At 44.0% G+C, this 19,036-nt stretch overlaps 1 protein-coding gene across 1 annotated transcript in view; it reads left to right on the top strand.

Moving 5' to 3' along the window:
- Positions 1-9,577: 9,577 nt before the first annotated feature.
- The window catches only part of LOC116976741, a 201,416-nt gene continuing 191,957 nt past the window's right edge, over positions 9,578-19,036 (top strand). The window contains exon 1 of the mRNA XM_033026629.1: positions 9,578-9,754. The gene's annotated coding sequence lies outside the window, so the exon portion shown is untranslated. The remainder of the gene's footprint in view (positions 9,755-19,036) is intronic.

The raw sequence follows: 19,036 nt of genomic DNA, 5'->3' as shown, positions 1-19,036 counted from the left end.
AGCCCTCAGTTAATGCATTCTGTTTCTCCCCAGCCCTATTCCAGCTGACACAACTGATGCAGCTACAGTCAGATAGCTTTGGAAACCAGGTGATTGTGGCAACATTCTACCCTAGTTTGTAATTGTGACGTGTACCGAGGTACATTGAAACGCCTTCCTGTTGCGTAATATCCGGTCAGTAAAAAGACTGTACATGATTGCAATTAAGCTGTCCACAATGTACAGGTACAGGACAGAGGGAATATAGATGTAAAGATTACTGTTAAGGAAAGAGATATACATCCAGAAGAGGAAAATAAATTGATTTTCAGTAGAATATTGACTGCTCAATAGAATTATCAATTTTATACTCTATGCCTCCCACCCTCAAAGAACATTATACAAAGAAATTGACAAATATTGTGAGATAACTTAATCGAGGTACTAGGTTTTGACACCTGGTTTAAATTACCCAGAGGAAGAGATCACACCATGACACACACGCGCACGTTCTTCAAGCATCTGTGGCCAGGCTAGATAAGGTGTGAGGCCCACTGGCCATTTTCTCTCACTTTATTTGATGAAAGTCTATTGATCTGTTTTCGACAAAATGAAGATCTATGACGTGGCAAGTTTAAGATTCACTGTAAATCACGGGAATCACAAAATTCATTGAGACACCAGTGGAATCTTATGATGATATTAATGTGTTTCACCAACAAAACATTGTATGTGTTGCAGTTACATGATATTGTATGTATAAAATCAATCCCAATCATTTAGTCTCCACGTCTGATCAATGGGAGAATTATCCCCCTGGTAGCAGGATTAGAATGCTATTATACACAGCAGGTAGCAGTTATCACAGATTCCGAGGGAAGGATACACGACACTGAGCCCACAAAATAATAATAAATATTATCGATACATTTAAAAAAAGAAACTACAGCATAATCGAAATCAAACAGAGTTTTCTATACATTGATAGAGCAAAAAAAGAAATAATTTACGGCACATCTTTCTTTGACCTTTGCAGTTCCTATAATAAACTACTATGTTTGGCGGTCACATTTATGGAGGAATTTGTTTCATGGCTAATTAACTGAGGTATTTGCAGGCTGTGAGGTATGGTTTCATCCTCGGGATCCAGGTAGAAATTTGTGAAAAATCTAAATGTTAATTTATTTTCTATATACCTGTGATTTTATGTTATTTTTAGTTTGTACCGAGGCAATGATAATACAAGTGTATTTATATTTGCCTCTTAGTATTTTAGGTTTCCTTTCATTTCTCTCTGTTGGTTTCTTCCATCTTACTTTGCTCCTTCCCTGCTTATTTCTCATGTGTCCCTCCACACTCTTTAGTGTTACAATGCAAATGGAACACATTGGGCACCGCAGTATTGTGAAACATTGGCCCTCTGGCTTTAAGGAGAGTGAGGGTTGTCACATCTTCGCCTCAGATGTGGAATAATAATGATACTGACACAATATTTACAGGTTACATTCCTTGGTCTCTGCGTTTATTATCTCCCCGGCCATGGCCTCCTGCTGTGGCTTACACAGCGCACATGCGATCTGACCTCCAAGTCAGCTGATACAAAGGTCAAGATATTTGCATATCATTATCAAGACTCATCGTCATGACATCCCTCCTTTACCAGAATTAAACTTTAAATTAATGTTCTAATAACTCACGAAACATGCATTACAACTATCTTTTCCCCCCAAACCCTTTCATCCTTTTATTTTAAATGTAACAATGCAACTTTTTACATTCTTGTAACCTTAATAAACTCCTTGATCATAATAAACAGTATTATAATAACCAGTATCATAATAAACAGTGTGCTATTGACACAACTGCTCAATTAAACAATTATTTATCCTTAAGAATTATTATGTTGGCTTTATTAGCCAAATACAGCGTAGCCGATGAAATCTATATAATTAAAAGTCTCATCTTGACCACTTCCTGTCTACGCTCTATATCGATTTTTAGAAAAAATGCCACCATATATCACAATGATTTTTGGCCATTTTACTCACAGTCCTCCTCCGCTGAGCAGGCCCTGAGGATTTTTCCCATCGATGAAAAATAAAAAAGTTATAAGTGTTTAAAAAACCTTGAGATCCTCTCGCCTGTCAATCACGGCGAAGGGGGGGGGGGGGGGGGGGTGGGGGGGGGGGGGAGAGGGGGGTGCAGGACTATAAAACTCCGGATGCCTGGACGTGAGGGAGAGACCACGACTGTCATTCTAAGCTGTGAATCAACTGAACTGTGAGTATGCAATGTACTTGCAATAAATGATTTGTTAGCCCTTAATGACAATGCCAGGAGTTGTTTGGCCTGCTGCTCTGCCTGTGCTTGAGACTGCAATGCTTTATTAGGTCCGACTGTGTTTGGAAGGAATAAATGCTTGATTAGGTCTGACTGTGTTTGGTTCTTGACTTCTGCTTAGTAGACAGGTTGCGCTGATTGTGTAATTTCCGGTGAGTGCAGAGGTCGCGCTGATTGCGTAATTTCCGGTAAGTGCAGAGGTCACGCTGATTGCGGAAGTGCCGCTGACTGCGGAAGCCCCAAAGTGGAGAGGCCGTGTTCAGCCGTGTGAGTATTCAAGAAAGTTTACTGCCATATATATGGTGTGTGAGTCAGTGAATGTGAGTGTGTATATGTTTGTGAGTGTGTGTGTGTGTGTGTGTGTGTGTGTGTCTGTGTGTGTGAGAGTGTGTGTGTGTGTGTGTGTGTGTGTGTGTGTGTGTGTATGTGTTTGTGTGTGTGTGTGAGTGAGTGAATGAGTGTGAGTGTGTGTGTGTGAGTGGTCTCAGAGACTGAGCTGCCAGCCCAAGAATCCATTCGGCCCACAGTCCATACTAGCCCTCTGGAAACCAGTCCCTTCGCCCACAACACCATGCTAGCGCTCCAGAAAGCCCCCCCCCCCTCCCTGGCCAGCCATATTAGAATTGGTGGAGAGGTGGAATATTGCGTTGGGCGACAAGCCCTCCCATGTGAAGTTGGGACCCAACGGGTCCCACGTAGTCTAGTACTAACTAAACTTGTACAAATACAAACAAATTATTTTTTCCCTTAATACAAATAATAACCTATAGGTTTCCTTTGCCTCTAACCAAATGTCATATTCATCTGTATAATTACTAAGCAAAACTATGACCTATAATACAAAATCATCATATTGCTTGGGGACTCTCACGTTTTGGTCTACCTGCTGGCGCAAAAGCATCAGAGCCTGTTAAATCAGCCAAGGTGTTGTCACCCAGGTGCCTTATCTGCTCACCACCTGCATTGCAGCGTGCTGCCTCTGGAAACACCTCAGAAATGTAGTCTCGGAAACAAACTGTGGCCTATTGTCAGAGTACAATGTAACAGGCAACCCGTGTCTGGCGAAGATCTCTGCTAATGCCTTTACAGTCTTTTCTGCTGTAGTTTACTTCATCACTGCATACTCGAATACCTTCTATAGTAGTCTACCACTACCATAATTGATTCACCTGTTGGAAGTGGTCCAAGAAAGTCCACAGTTATATCAACCCATGGTCCTGTTGGCAACTTTGTACTTCTAATTGGTTCTGGTGAGTTGTTTTTAGTTGTGATTTGGCATCCGTGACAGGTCTCGACAAATTTTTCGGCATCTTTCTCACAACCTGGCCACCACAGATTGTTCCACAAATTCTGTTTAGTACCGACGATGCCTAAATGTCCTTCATGAGCCGCTGACACGATCCTTGGTTGTAGTGCCTGCGGGATAACCAATCTGCTACCTCTCAGCACACACTGATCAATTACACAAAATTCGTCTTTTATGGGAACATATGCTTTGTAAGGGCATTGATCCCATTGCCCACTGTGAATAGGCTCTCTGATATATTTGAGTTCAGGATCATATTCTGATTCCCTTTCAACTTCCTTCGTTGTCACGGCTCCTGGCGTTGACTGAATTGCTACGAAGCGCACAAAGCTCTCTGCTTCCATCTCTAGCGTGGATGTTGTTTCCAGCTGTTCATCCTTCAACAGTCTCGACAGCGGGTCCGCGATGTTTGCTTTCCCAGCAATATGGACTACTTTGTACCTGTACTGTTGGAGTCTCAGCACCCAACGTTCTATTCTGGCACATGGCTTAGACCTTGTCGAATAGATCACTTCCAGCAGCTTGTGATCTGTAACGAGTTCGAATTCAATACCGTACAAGTATGCATGAAACCTATCACAGGCCCACACTAGTACCAAGTCCAAGTTCAAGTTCAAGTGAGTTTATTGTCATGTGTCCCTGTATAGGACAATGAAATTCTTGCTTTGCTTAAGCACACAGAAAATAGTAGGCATTTACTACAAAACAGATAAATGTGTCCATATACCATGATATAAATATATACACACATGAATAAATAAACTGGTAAAGTGCAAATAACAGAAAGTGGTTATTAATAATCAGAGTTTTGTCCGAGCCAGGTTTAATAGCCTGATGGCTGTGGGGAAGTAGCTATTCCTGAACCTGGTTGTTGCAGTCTTCAGGCTCCTGTACCTTCTACCTGAAGGTAGCAGGGAGATGAGTGTGTGGCCAGTATGGTGTGGGTCTTTGATGATACTGCCAGCCTTTTTGAGGCAGCGACTACGATAAATCCCCTCGATGGAAGGAAGGTCAGAGCCGATGATGGACTGGGCAGTGTTTACTACCCTTTGTAGTCTTTTCCTCTCCAGGGCGCTCAAATTGCCGAACCAAGCCACGATGCAACCGGTCAGTATGCTCTCGACTGTGCACCTGTAGAAGTTAGAGAGTCTTCCTTGACAATCCGACTCTCCGTAATCTTCTAAGGAAGTAGAGGCGCTGATGAGCTTTTTTGATAATTGCGTTAGTGTTCTCGGACCAGGAAAGATCTTCAGAGATGTGCACGCCCAGGAATTTGAAGTTCTTGACCCTTTCACCCATCGACCCGCTGATATAAATGGGGCTGTGGGTCCCCCTCCTACTCCTTCCAAAGTCCACAATCAGTTCCTTGGTTTTGCTGGTGTTGAGGGCCAGGTTATTGCGCTGGCACCATATGGACAGTTGCTCGATCTCTCTTCTGTATTCTGACTCATCCCCATCAGTGATACGCCCCACAATAGTGGTGTCGTCAGCGAACTTGATGATGGAGTTCGCACTGTGGTTCGCTACGCAGTCATGGGTATAGAGTGAGTACAGCAGGGGGCTGAGCACGCAGCGTTGAGGTGCTCCCGTGCTGATTGTTATCGAGGCTGACACATTTCCACCAATACGAACAGACTGTGGTCTGTGGATGAGGAAGTCGAGGATCCAGTTGCAGAGGGATGCGCAGAGACCCAGTTCTGCGAGATTGATAACCAGTTTGGAGGGGATGATTGTGTTAAATGCCGAGCTGTAATCAATGAATAACAGCCTGACATATGAGTTTTTGTTGTCCAAGTGGTCCAGTGCGGAGTGGAGGGCCAGCGAGATCGCATCCACCGTTGATCTGTTGTGGCGGTACGTGAACTCCAGTGGGTCCAGGTTTTTGTCGAGGTAGGAGTTGATTTGCTCCATGATCAACCTCTCAAAGCACTTCATCACCACTGGCGTTAGTGCCACTGGTCGATACCAGTGCCTCTTTCTCTGTTTGAGAATACCTTCTCTCCATGCTGGTTAAAGATCGACTGGCATATGCTATGATTCTGGGTCCATCTGCTTGTGTCTGTACTAACACTGCTCCCAAGCCGACCGGACTAGCATCTGCTATGACTTTTGTTGGTGCAGCTGGATCATAACATCCAATTTCTACACTCATTAGACTCTGTTTCAGTGCTTTGAATGCCTGTCTCTGTTCATTACCAAACTGGAACGGTACATCTTTCCTGGTCAAGTTTCTCAGCTGATCTGCCTGTGTAGCAAAATTTGGAATACATTTTGCACAGTAATTGACCAGTCCCAGAAAACTCCTCATCTCGGTTGCATTCTGAGGTTTACGTGCATCTGCAACAGCTTTCACATTAGCCTTGGCTGGGTTCAGCCCTTCACTTGCGAGTCTGAGTCCCATGAAATCCATCTCAGAGATGCCAAACTTGCACTTGTCTATATTCATGGTGAGTCCTGCTTCTTGAAGTTTAGTCAACACTTGCTTCAACCTCCTGTCATGCTCTTCCCATCCATATTAACGGGACGGAGGTGGAGCGTGTTTCCAGCTTCAGGTTTCTGGGGGTCAACATCTCTGATGACCTCTCTTGGACCCACAATACCTCAACACTGATTAAGAAGGCTCACCAGCGTCTCTTCTTCCTGAGGAGACTAAAGAAGGTCCATCTGTCTCCTCAGATTCTGGTGAACTTCTACCGCTGCACCATCGAGAGCATCCTTACTAACTGTATCACAGTATGGTATGGCAACTGCTCTGTCTCCGACCGGAAAGCACTGCAGAGGGTAGTGAAAACTGCTCAACGCATCACCGGTTCCTTGCTCCCCTCCATTGAGTCCGTCCAGAGCAGGCGATGTCTGCAAAGGGCGCTCAGCATCGCCAAGGACTGCTCTCACCCCAACCACAGATTGTTTACCCTCCTCCCATCTGGGAGGCACTACAGGTCTCTCCGTTCCCAGGCCAGCAGGTTCAGGAACAGCTTCTTCCCTGCGGTTGTTACCCTACTTAACTCTGCACCTTGATGATTGCCAGTCATCTCGGACTCCCCTCAGACACTCCTTCCCCCAGTGACTGATCTCCCTCCCCGGAAATTGCACTACTGCTACTGTATATACATAGATATATTTACTGTACCATTATTCTGTGTTCGCACTTCTAGGTGAGATGCTAACTGCATTTCGTTGTCTCTGTACTTGTACACTGCACAATGACAATAAAGTTTTGAACCTGAATCTTGAATCTGATGCATGGACGATGATATCATCTGATATGTTTGCTACTCCTGGTACACCTTGAATCTGTGTGTGGGTTTGGTACTGATAGATCTCGGGGCAGCATTGATTCCGAACATCAGTCTTTTGTACCGGTATAATCCACAGTGAGTGACGAATGTTGTCACCTCTCTTGACTGGATGTAATTCCAATTGATGATATCCCCACGAAATCAATTTTGGAGAACACTTTACTGGTTGATAACTCTTACAGCACCGCATCGACCATAGGAATTGGGTGTCTTTCTCTGATTATTGCCTCATTGGCTCTCCTCATGTTAACGCACAGTCTAATGCCATCATTGGGTTTCGGCTCAATCACTACAGGACTCGCCCATGGTCTCGAACGTTTAACTGGCTCAATAATGTCCCGATCAATCAACTCCTTGATTTTAGCTTCTACTTTTCCACGAAGTCCAAATGGCGTTCTCCGCACCGGTTGAGCTATCGGCTTGACATTTTCATCAATGGCTAACTTCACTTGCCGGCCTTTCAATTTTCCAACCCCTTGGAATACTGAATGTAATTTCTGCCTCGTGTCATCATATGACTGCACTGAATTGACATGCACTCCGATGTGAATCACTCCCAGCTCTCAAGCTGTGCTTCTACTCAGCCGAGGTTCTCCCTTCTCCTCTATCACCACAAATTCTGCTTCAGTTTCTCTATCTCCGACTGCTACTTTAGCCGTGAAACATCCAATGGTCTGCAATGGTTTAGTTGCGGTGTATGGATATAACTTCCTACTACACCACCGTGACGTGCACTTGATTTTCTGCTGTTTCAAGCATTCCCAAAGTGATCTGTCAATAACGTTGCTGTCGCTAACATAATCTACAATCACTGCCACTGCAACACCTCTGATGGTCACTGCAACTTTCTCGTGATGGCTCTCATTCATTGCAAACTAAATAATTCCTTTTAACAGCATGCTCACCAGTTTCATCACTGTCTTCATCACTTCTGAAATCATCTTCTATGTGATGGACATGGCCCTTCTTTTTCTGCCAAGGTCTGCCTTTCTTTTCACTGGACTTCCCTTTCTTGCTGTAATCACTTGTCTTGTCCCTGGCCTTACTTTTACATTTCTTTGCAAAATGATCTTTATCTCCACATTCCCTACATGTTCTACCTTTTGCTGGACAACATGTATCTTTCACTATGTGACCCTTGTTGCCACATCTGTAACACTCGATCTCACATTCAGGCATACTTCTTGGTCTACCGTAGGACAGATGGTTAACTTGCCCAGTTTTGGAATCTTTCAATTTCGTGCTGTGAAATTGTCCCTCAACAGCTTCCAGTGCCACTGCAATTGACAAAGCATCATTCATGTTTAACTCACCCCCTTTTTCTAGCAGCCTTCTCCTGAGCTTGTCTGACCTGCAATGCTGGACAACCTGATCCAATCTCTGGTTTTCCACATCAGCAGCCACATATTTACATCCTACAGACACCTGTCTGAGTCTTGTCACAAATTGAGCAACAGTGTTGCCCTCTTCCTGCATTGTTTTACGGAATAAATGGCGTTGAAATGTAGCATTCGGCACCACCACATAATGACTGTTCAAAGCATTAACGGCTTTCTTATAGTCTTCCTTCATTCCAGTGTCAGGGAGTGTTTGAAACATTTCTTGGACCACTGGGCCCGCTGTGAAGAGAAGAAACACTCTCCGCTGCGCCTTCTGCCCCGGCGTACTCTCCTCAAGAAAGAGCTCTCGCCTGTCGGCATAGGCCTCAAATTCCTCCAGCCAAGCGTTCCACTTCACGCTGACGGTACTCGCATCACCCGTCGGATCGAAGTGGGGAACTCCGCGAAGTGCTATCAAATCAGCTCCAGCAACTGCCATTATGAAACCTTTCCTTCTTTTTTTCCAGATCGTAGCCACGGATTCAGAATCCAAAATATCCTCGTAAGTCAGAGGGTTGGTGATTCTGAAATTCTTTGCCACAGAAGGCTGTGGAGGCCAAGTCAGTAGATAATTTTAAGACTGAGAAAGATAGATTCTTGATTGGTACGGATGTCAGAAGGTATGGAGAGAAGGCAGGAGAATGGGGTTAGGAGGGAGAGATAAATCAGCCATGACTGAATGGTGGAGTTGCCTTGGTGGGCCGAATGGCCTAATTCTGCTCCTATTCCTTATGACCTATACACTGTAATGGCTCGAATGTAAGCATGTATTGTCTTTCCGCTGACTGGTTGGCACGCAACACAAGTTTTCACTGTACCTCAGTACACGTGACAGTATTATAGACTAAACTAAACAAGGGCCCACTGTTGGCTGTGGGCCAGGTGATAGTGGGTTATTGACTCCCTTTCCGCAGGGAGGTTGTGAGGGTCCCACTCCCTTACCCCAGGGATGCTGCATCTGGACGGTCGGCACCCAGCGTCGTCCCCAGGTTGACCCCCGAGCGCCTCCCTCGGTGTCTCGCGCCGCCACCAATCAACCGCCGCCCCCTCATTAATATTAAGTTAATTCATGAATATTCCGATCATAATTCTAATGAATATTTCAGAAGGAGGGAGCCGCCTCCCCCTCCCGAGGCTTTGTCCAATCATATCACCCGTAGATGGACGTTAGGGACCAATAGGAAGGGGCTGCCGTTTCATTGGCCTGCCTTGTGTCCAATTGGCGGTCAGGATGAGGCGCGGCCTGTGATTGGGCCGGCGAGGGGGTTGGTGGGAGGGCACCGCGTGTCGGTGGTGGCGGCGTCGCGAGAGCGGCCCAACAACTGACGGAGAGACCGCGGCTGCACTTGCACCACTTGTACCTGCACCGACCGGGCCGTTGGGACATGGAGGCAAAGGGACCCAGGCAGCCGCGCCGAGGTGTGAACTGAGCGGCGGAGGTGACGGCCACGGTACGTACTGCCCGTCTCATCGGCCGGGGAGTTGTGCGCACTGGTCATCCGCACCGATGCTGTCCCTCAGCTTATAGCGACCAACAGCATGGGACGAAGCCCTTCAGCCCATCAAGTGTATGCTAGACCCCTCCCCCACACCTTCCTGGCATGTCCGAGTCCTCCGCCCTGTCTCACATAGAGAGTGATGAATTGATTGCAGGGTTGGGTACGTTGATAATGCTCTAAGAGTCGTTTAGGCAGGGAATTGAGGGATATAGACCATGTGCAGTTTAAATTATCATCGTGGTCAGCACAGACATCATGAGCCGAAGGACCCGTTCCTGTGTTGTACTGATCTCTGCCTTCAAAGTGCATAAAGACCCCCTTCCTAGTCATGCGCTTGTCCAGATATATTTTAAATGTTGTATTGTACCCTCATCAAATACTTTCTCAGATTGCTTGTTCCTTATATTCACAGCCTGCAGTTGAATATAAGGAACAATAAACGTTGTCCCTCAATTTCCTGTTGAATATTTCCCCTCCCACCTTAAACCTGCACCCTCTAGTTCTTGATTCCCATATCCTTGAAAAAAAGATTGCGCATTCACCCTATCTATTCCCCCATGATTTTATAAGATCACTTAACCTCCTGCGCACCAAGGAATATACTGACCATGCTCCCTATAGCTCCCTATAGCTCAGGCTCTTAAGGTCTGGCAAAATCCTTGTAAATCCTGTCTGCATTCTTTCCAGTTTAATTGTGTTTTTCCCATGAACAGGGTACCATAGCAAAACCAAAGTATGTAGTGAAACCCCAAGTTGGGGACTAGGCATTGATCCACATTGTATACCACCAGTAACAGCCTGCTGAAGTAAGAACCTGTTCCTATTCTGTTTTTTATCTGGCAACCAACTTTCAATCTGCACTGGTGTAGAATCTACAATTCCACTTGCTCTTCGTTTAGTTACCTCTTATGCTGGATCTTTTCCAAAATCTAATGGTATCACACCTCTGGATGCATCCCATTCCCCACCATAGGCATTCCCGTTCACGAACAATGCACGATGTTCATCTAATCAAGTATATACAGGTGCAGAGAGCAATCCCATTTCCCCACATTCCCATGTAAACTATTCCCTCATCATGTGTAGACACAAGGAACTGCAGATGCTAGTTTACAAAAAAAAGACACAAATTGCTGGAGTAACTCATTAAGTCAAGCTGCATCTTTGGGGAAGAACACCAAGTGCTGGAGTAACTCAGCAGTTCTGGCAGCATCTCTGGAGAACATGGATAGGTGAAATTTCGGGTCGGGACCCTTCAGACTTCACATGCCCTCCATCATCTGCTATACCTTCATCCCATGCCCTCCACCTTCACTTGGATTGCCCCTCCACCGCCCAAGTTGGGAGTCATTTACAGTGGGAAATCATCCCATATCTTTAGGATGTGGGTGGGGGTACCGACACAGTCACTGGGAAAACATGTCTATAGACTCTGTGGATACAAGGAACTACTAATGCTGGTTTACCAAAAAAACACAGTGCTGCAGTAACTCAACGGGTCTGGCAGCATCTCTGCAGAGCTTGGATAGGTGCGGAGGTGTGGGATGGGAGAGGGAGAGGGGGGGGGGGGGGGAGCGCGGGACAGAGCCTGGCAGGTAATAGGTTGATACAGGTGAGAGAGGGCTTTTGATAGGCAGATGGTGGACAAAGGCCAGAGATGAATGAAGGTGCGAAACGAAAGGATTGAAGTTGTGAATTGTGAAGCTAGAGGAATGAACATTGGTGGAGGTGAGGGCAAAAATAAGTGCAAATCCAGGTGGGGCACAGGGGGAGAGGAGGGGGGTGGGGCGTAGTCTCTATTGGTTAGATAAGATTTTATAAAATGCTACAACTTAATCTTCAAACATGAAAAAACACAAGAGACTGCAGATGCTGAAATCCAGTCAGCTGGATGGAAGACAGGGTAGTGATGGAATGTTTAAGAAGGAACTGCAGATGCTGGAAAATCGAAGGTAGACAAAAGTGCTGGAGAAACTCAGCGGGTGAGGCAGCATCTATGGAGCGAAGGAAATAGGCGACGTTTCAGGTTGAGAGCCTTCTTCAGATGGAATGGTGTTATTCTGGCGAGGTCTGACCAGTGGTATTCTGCAGGGATCTGTGCTGGGACATGTTTTTTTGTGATAGAGCATAGAACAGTACATCACAGGAAAAGGCCCTTCGACTCAAATTATCTATGGAGAACATGATTGCAAGATAAACTACTCATCTGCCTGCCTGTGATCCATATCCATCCTGTCCCTATGTAAAAGTCTCTTATATGTTCTATCATTTCTGCCTCCACCCCCATACCTGGCAGCGTGTACCAAGCACCCACTACGCTCTGTAAAAAAAAAAAAAGAACTTGCTTGCACATCCCCTTTAAACTATCCCTCTCTGACCTTAAAGTCTTTGACATTTCATCCTCGGAAAATGGTTCTGACTGTCTATTCTATCCATGCCTCTTCTTCTTCTTGCGTATGGCGTGCACAGCCCAAAGTTGTAGGACAACTTGTTCTATTTGATCTTATTTGATTGTGCACGCTGGGTTGATTGCATTCGTCGAAACAGGGCGGACCACGTGAAGGTTGCAATCTCTCACCCCATCCATGCCTCTCATAATTTTATACACCTATCAGGCCTCCCTCCAACCACTCACACTTCAGAGAAAACTAACAAAGTTTCTGCAAACTTTTGCTTTAGCAAGTACGAATTGGATGTAAGTGTAGATGGGTTGGTTAGTCGGCCTCCAGATCGAACCGGTCTAACGGCAGCAATCCCACCCCTGTTACTGTAACCCATGTCCAATGCCCCTCGCCTGGTTCCAAGTCACCATCATGTATCTTGTGGAACAGTCAGCATGGATTTGTTCAGGGAAGGTCATAATCTAATTAACCCTCCTGTTTTCTCAAAGAACTCCTCAATCCTCCTGTGAGGAGTGTATGATGCACTAATGATTTTTGCATAGTGTTGGTTAAAGCCCAATATATCAGAAGGATCAAAAAGATGAAAAGGTGTAGGATTCAAGCAAGAGTGGCAAGTTGGATCCAAAATTGTCTCGTGGTCTGAAACAAATAGTGATGGTTGAGGAGACATAAGGAACTGATTAATTTAAAAGCATACACAGTGGTGGAGGAATTCAGGCTGCAGCTCTGGTGGAATTGGATAAGTGAATTTTTGGGGCAGGATTGTTCTGCAGATTGATTGTTTTAAGCATGATAGTCGAGGGGTGGACTGGGGTTGAGTTTTGTGACTGGACATTGTTACTGAATTCATTAATCAGTACGAGAGAGACTCAAAATGCTGGAGTAACTCAGCGGGACAGGCAGCACCTCTGGATAGCAGGAATGGGTGATGTTTCAGGTCGATACTCTTCGTCAGACTGAAACTTCACCCATTCCTACTATCCAGAGATGCTGCCTGTCTCATTGAGTTAATCCAGCATTTTGTGTCTATCTTCAGTGTAAACAGCATCTGTAGTTCCTTCCTACTCAGTATTCAGTACTGTGCATTTTATGGGGAACATTAATAGTTTAGACCAAACATAGGAGGAATAATTAAGATGTTCATAGAATTATAGAAACTACTGTAATGTTTAGGAGAGGCTGTTTGTTGAGATCTGATTGAGGGAAGAGTGAACAGGAAGTGGCTGTTTCTCCTGGCAGTCAGTTCAAAAACCAGGGGCAAAGATTTAAAGTAATTAGTGGAAGAATCAACAGGCAAATGAGGGATTTTTTTCCAACTCAGTTGGTGGGTATCTGGAAACAGAAAACTGATCACATTTACACAGTACATGAATATGGGTTTGATGAACATAACCTGTAGGGCTATGGACCCAGTGCTGGAAGGTGCGCTTAAGTTGGGGGGTACTTCTCTGACTAGCATAGTTGCGATGGCCAAATGCCATTCTTCTATATGGTAACTTTTCTGTGATTCTATTATTCAGCACTAATACTTAACAAATTATTTGGTTCATCTTCAGCATTTGATACCCATGAGGTTATAAACAATTTGGTTTTGACTGTAAAGCACATGGCGTTTAAGATTATTTTTGCTAGTTTTAATGTGCCGATGTTCTGCTAGTCGAGTTTCACAAGAATTATTTGGATAAATTATTGGAGTTCTTAAGCTCTGGGTCACTTTGCTTTATTGTATGTTGTTACCTGCATTTTTCTTAAGGCTTATGATGTTGATGTTATCAGAAATCTGAGATCTTTAAATTATTTTCTACAGAAAACCACATATAATTTTCAGTGAAAATTTTGTTTATCTGTGGTGGGATTACTGAAGATGAATGTGAAAAGTTGCAAGCCAAGCCAAGCCAATCTGCAGTCCGTCTGTCGTTTTTTTAATTATTTGTCTCGTTTGTATGTAGTTTTTATTTTTTTTTAAAGTGGGTATGTGTGTGGGGGGTGGGGGGTGGGGAAACGTTTTTAATCTTTCCCCTGCACGGAGAACCCGACCTTTTCTCTGTCGGGTCTCCGTTGTCGTTGGGGCCGAGCACCGTGGAGCGGCCTCCAACTGGAACGACCTGGGGCTCCAGTCGCGGAGCTGCGGACTTACCCACCATCGCGGAGCTGGCCGAGTTCGGAGCGGGAGGAGCGGTGGTGGGGCGCTGCTGCGGCCCGACCCAGGAGATTCGGGGGCTCCAGCCGCCGTCCCGGTGGACGGTGACACCGGGAGCCCGCGGGTCCCTGGTGGGAGACCGCTTTTCGGGGCTTCCGCAACAGCGACTTCTCCCGCCCGAGTTGCGGGGTTGAGGATGACCTGGAGCGGGGCCTTACATCGCCCGGCGCGGCTTTAAATGGCCGCGAGACTTGTTAACGCCCGCCGGGGGTCCAACATCAAGACCCGGAGCGCGGCCTTGCATCACCCGGCGCGGCTTTATAATTGCCGCGGGACTTATTTACCATCGCCCGCCGGGGGCTTTGACTCTGACATCGGGAGGAGAACGAGGAGTGCAGGGGAGAGATAAGACTTTGCCTTCCATCACAGTGAGGAGGAGATTCACTGTGATGGATGTTCGTGTAAATTGTGTTGTGTCTTGGTTCTTCTTGTTTGTATGACTGCAGAAACCAAATATCGTTTGAACCTCTGGGTTCAAATGACAACAAATAAATTGTATTGTATTGTATTGTAAATATTGAAATGACAGTGAGGAGAGATATACAATTGTGCTCATCAGGAAGTTATAATTTATGCAAAATTATTTTCTTGTCAGCAATTTTCTATACACCAACATGATGCATCTGTTCTATTGGTCTCTGGAGAGTGAATAAGTCATTTAAAAAGTTTGTGATTAAAATTGTGCTGCATACATAATGTGGTTGTTAATGTTATCAAGCCAATTTTGACAATAACACAGGATTGTCTGCTAGCTGAGACTTTTGGCAAATACAGAAGAGAAACGGGGTATGGTATTTGACTGTGAAGAGTTTAACAATATTTTCATACGCCCTGAGTCAAGTTTTTCAGATTTGTCTTTGTTATAATGTTGATAAATACATAGCATCTTCCTCTCTTGCTTTAGTAAACCAAATTGTATCTAATCCTTGGGTCAAGTGGGAAATAAAGGTCAAAGTACAGATTCAAATTTGATACTCTTTAGTATAATGTATGAAAATTGTTAATTTGTTCAACATTGCTCAGCTATGTTGCAGGTTTTATGGTCAAGTTCTGAACTGATTGTCCTTTATCATCATCCAATCACCATTCTTAAATATAGTGAATCTATAATTGTTTCAAAATATATATATATAATAAAAAGTTTATATCTAATAATAGTTTATATCTAATAAAAATATATCATTATTATTATTATTATCGTATCGCCTAAAAAAGCTGGTAATTATATTATTTGAATGAGATATATACATAGTGTGATTGTTTAAAAAGTTATGGTATTTTGTGTTAAATCGTAAACATCCGAATAATTTATTTGATAGGTTAGTCTTCTTTGAGGACGGGCTTTGAAGATGAATGTATGTTAGAATAATGAGCACTCAAAAGCAATGACTGTAGCCCCTGGTCCCTTGGATATTGATCAGTTTTTTTTTTAAATAAAATGTTCTTGAGGTTTAATTTAATTTCTCATAAGCTGTACTGATCAAAGATTGTTATTTGTGGGGTACATATTTGGACCAGAAAGTCAATTGGACAATAATATTATTGGGAAAGTAATTGTATTCAGGCAGTGTGCATGTTACAGATGTTAATACAGGACTAGCACCTGATGTACAATAATCTACAGCATTATAAGCAAAGTGCCGGGCACTGGGCTTGTTAAATAGTATTGGTTTGGCTGGCATGTGTACAACAGGTTGAAAATCCATCACTTCTACAGTAAATTTCAGTAGTTTCAGGAATTCATGTTAAGATGCTCCATGTGTTCTTCATATAGTTTATTCAGAAAAGTGTTCAACTTCTAGCCATCTGCAATCTTAGTACAGGTAATCTGTACATGAATATGTTGATGGAAGAGAGGTGATTGGGCCTCTGCTCATGGTAGAAGCAGAGGGCCCTCAGTCCATCCTGATGTGGGATGGAGATGTGAAGGGACTGTACACCTTGATAAACATGACCTGAATGAATAGGTCAAAGATGAATAAGAAGGGTGCAATCACTCTGATGGTTATACCGGAGGGGAGGGCAGATGTACAGCAGGCCTCCCTATAGCTAGCAGGAGATACAGGAATAGATATGTAAGCAGACAATGGAAAGATCTAAAAACAGCAGGATATTTGTTGCGGGTGACTTTTAATTTCTTCAAAGTTGACCAGGATTCCCGAAGCGCCAGAGGCTTGGAGAGGGCAGAATTAGTTACAGAAACATAGAAAATAGGTGCAGGCCATTCGGCCCTTCAAGCCAGCACCACCATTCAATATGATCATGGCTGATCATCCAAATTCAGTACCCCGTTCCTGCTTTCTCCCCATATCCCTTGATTCGTGCTTTGGCAGGATAGATTAGAGGGCTCGTCTAGGGAGGCTATTTGGGTGGAACGGAGAAATGGGAAAGGGGTAGCAACACTTATAGGGGTGTATTATAGACCGCCAAATGGGGAGCGAGAATTGGAAGAGCAAATATGTAAGGAGATTGCAGATATTAGTAGTAAGCACAAGGTAGTGATTGTGGGAGATTTCAATTTTCCACACATAGACTGGGAAACACATTCTGTAAATGGGCTGGATGGGTTGGAGTTTGTAAAATGTGTGCAGGATAGTTTTTTGCAACAATACATAGAAGTACCTACTAGAGAAGGGGCGGTACTGGACCTCCTGTTAGGAAATGAGATGGGTCAGGTGGCAGAGGTATGCGTTGGGGAACAGTTCGGGTCCAGTGATCACAATACCATTAGTTTCAATATAATTATGGAGAGGGACAAAACTGGACCTAGGGTTGAGATTTTTGATTGGAGAAAGGCTAACTTTGAGGAGATGCGAAAGGATTTAAAAGGAGTAAATTGGGACAGTTTGTTTTATGGGAAAGATGTGGAAGAGAAATGGAGTACATTTAAAGGTGAAATTTTAAGAGTACAGAATCTTTATGTCCCTGTTCGGTTGAAAGGAAATCGTAAAAATTGTAAAGAGCCATGGTTTTCAAGGGAAATTGGGCACTTGGTTCGGAAAAAGAGGGAGATCTACAATAGTTATAGGCAGCATGGAGTAAATGAGGTGCTTGAGGAGTATAAAGAATGTAAAAAGAATCTTAAGAAAGAAATTAGAAAAGCTAAAAGAAGATATGAGGTTGCTTTGGCAAGTAAGGTAAAAGTAAATCCGAAGGGTTTCTACCGCTATATTAATAGCAAAAGGATAACGAGGGATAAAATTGGTCCATTAGAGAGTCAGAGTGGCCAACTATCTGCAGAGCCAAAAGAGATGGGGGAGATATTGAACAGTTTCTTTTCTTCGGTATTCACCAAGGAGAAGGATATTGAATTATGTGAGGTAAGGGAAACAAGTAGAGTAGCTATGGAAACTATGAGGATCAAAGAAGAGGAAGTACTGACACTTTTGAGAAATATAAAAGTGGATAAGTCTCCAGGTCCGGACAGGATATTCCCTAGGACATTGAGGGAAGTTAGTGTAGAAATAGCAGGGGCTATGGCAGAAATATTTCAAATGTCATTAGAAACGGGAATAGTGCCGGAGGATTGGCGTACTGCGCATGTTGTTCCATTGTTTAAAAAGGGGTCTAAGAGTAAACCTAGCAATTATAGACCTGTTAGTTTGACGTCAGTGGTGGGCAAATTAATGGAAAGAATACTTAGAGATAATATATATAAGCATCTGGATAAACAGGGTCTGATTAGGAACAGTCAACATGGATTTGTGCCTGGAAGGTCATGTTTAACTAATCTTCTTGAATTTTTTGAAGATGTTACTCGGGAAATTGATGAGGGTAAAGCAGTGGATGTTGTGTATATGGACTTCAGTAAGGCCTTTGACAAGGTTCCTCATGGAAGGTTGGTTAAGAAGGTTCAATGGTTGGGTATTAATGGTGGAGTAGCAAGATGGATTCAACAGTGGCTGAATGGGAGATGCCAGAGAGTAATGGTGGATGGTTGTTTGTCAGGTTGGAGGCCAGTGACGAGTGGGGTGCCACAGGGATCTGTGTTGGGTCCACTGTTGTTTGTCATGTACATCAATGATCTGGACGATGGTGTGGTAAATTGGATTAGTAAGTATGCAGATGATACTAAGATAGGTGGGGTTGCGGGTAATGAAGTAGAGTTTCAAAGTCTACAGAGAGATTTATGCCAGTTGGAAGAGTGGGCTGAAAGATGGCAGATGGAGTTTAATGCTGATAAGTGTGAGGTGCTACATCTTGGCAGGACAAATCAAAATAGGACGTACATGGTAAATGGTAGGGAATTGAAGAATGTAGGTGAACAGAGGGATCTGGGAATAACTGTGCACAGTTCCCTGAAAGTGGAATCTCATGTAGATAGGGTGGTAAAGAAAGCTTTTGGTGTGCTGGCCTTTATAAATCAGAGCATTGAGTATAGAAGTTGGGATGTAATGTTAAAATTGTACAAGGCATTGGTGAGGCCAATTCTGGAGTATGGTGTACAATTTTGGTCGCCTAATTATAGGAAGGATGTCAACAAAATAGAGAGAGTACAGAGGAGATTTACTAGAATGTTGCCTGGGTTTCAGCAACTAAGTTACAGAGAAAGGTTGAACAAGTTAGGGCTTTATTCTTTGGAGCGCAGAAGGTTAAGGGGGGACTTGATAGAGGTTTTTAAATGATGAGAGG

This window comes from Amblyraja radiata, chromosome 9, assembly GCF_010909765.2.
Source record: "Amblyraja radiata isolate CabotCenter1 chromosome 9, sAmbRad1.1.pri, whole genome shotgun sequence".
Lineage (NCBI taxonomy): Eukaryota > Metazoa > Chordata > Chondrichthyes > Rajiformes > Rajidae > Amblyraja > Amblyraja radiata.
This window is presented reverse-complemented; position numbering and strand designations above follow the sequence as displayed.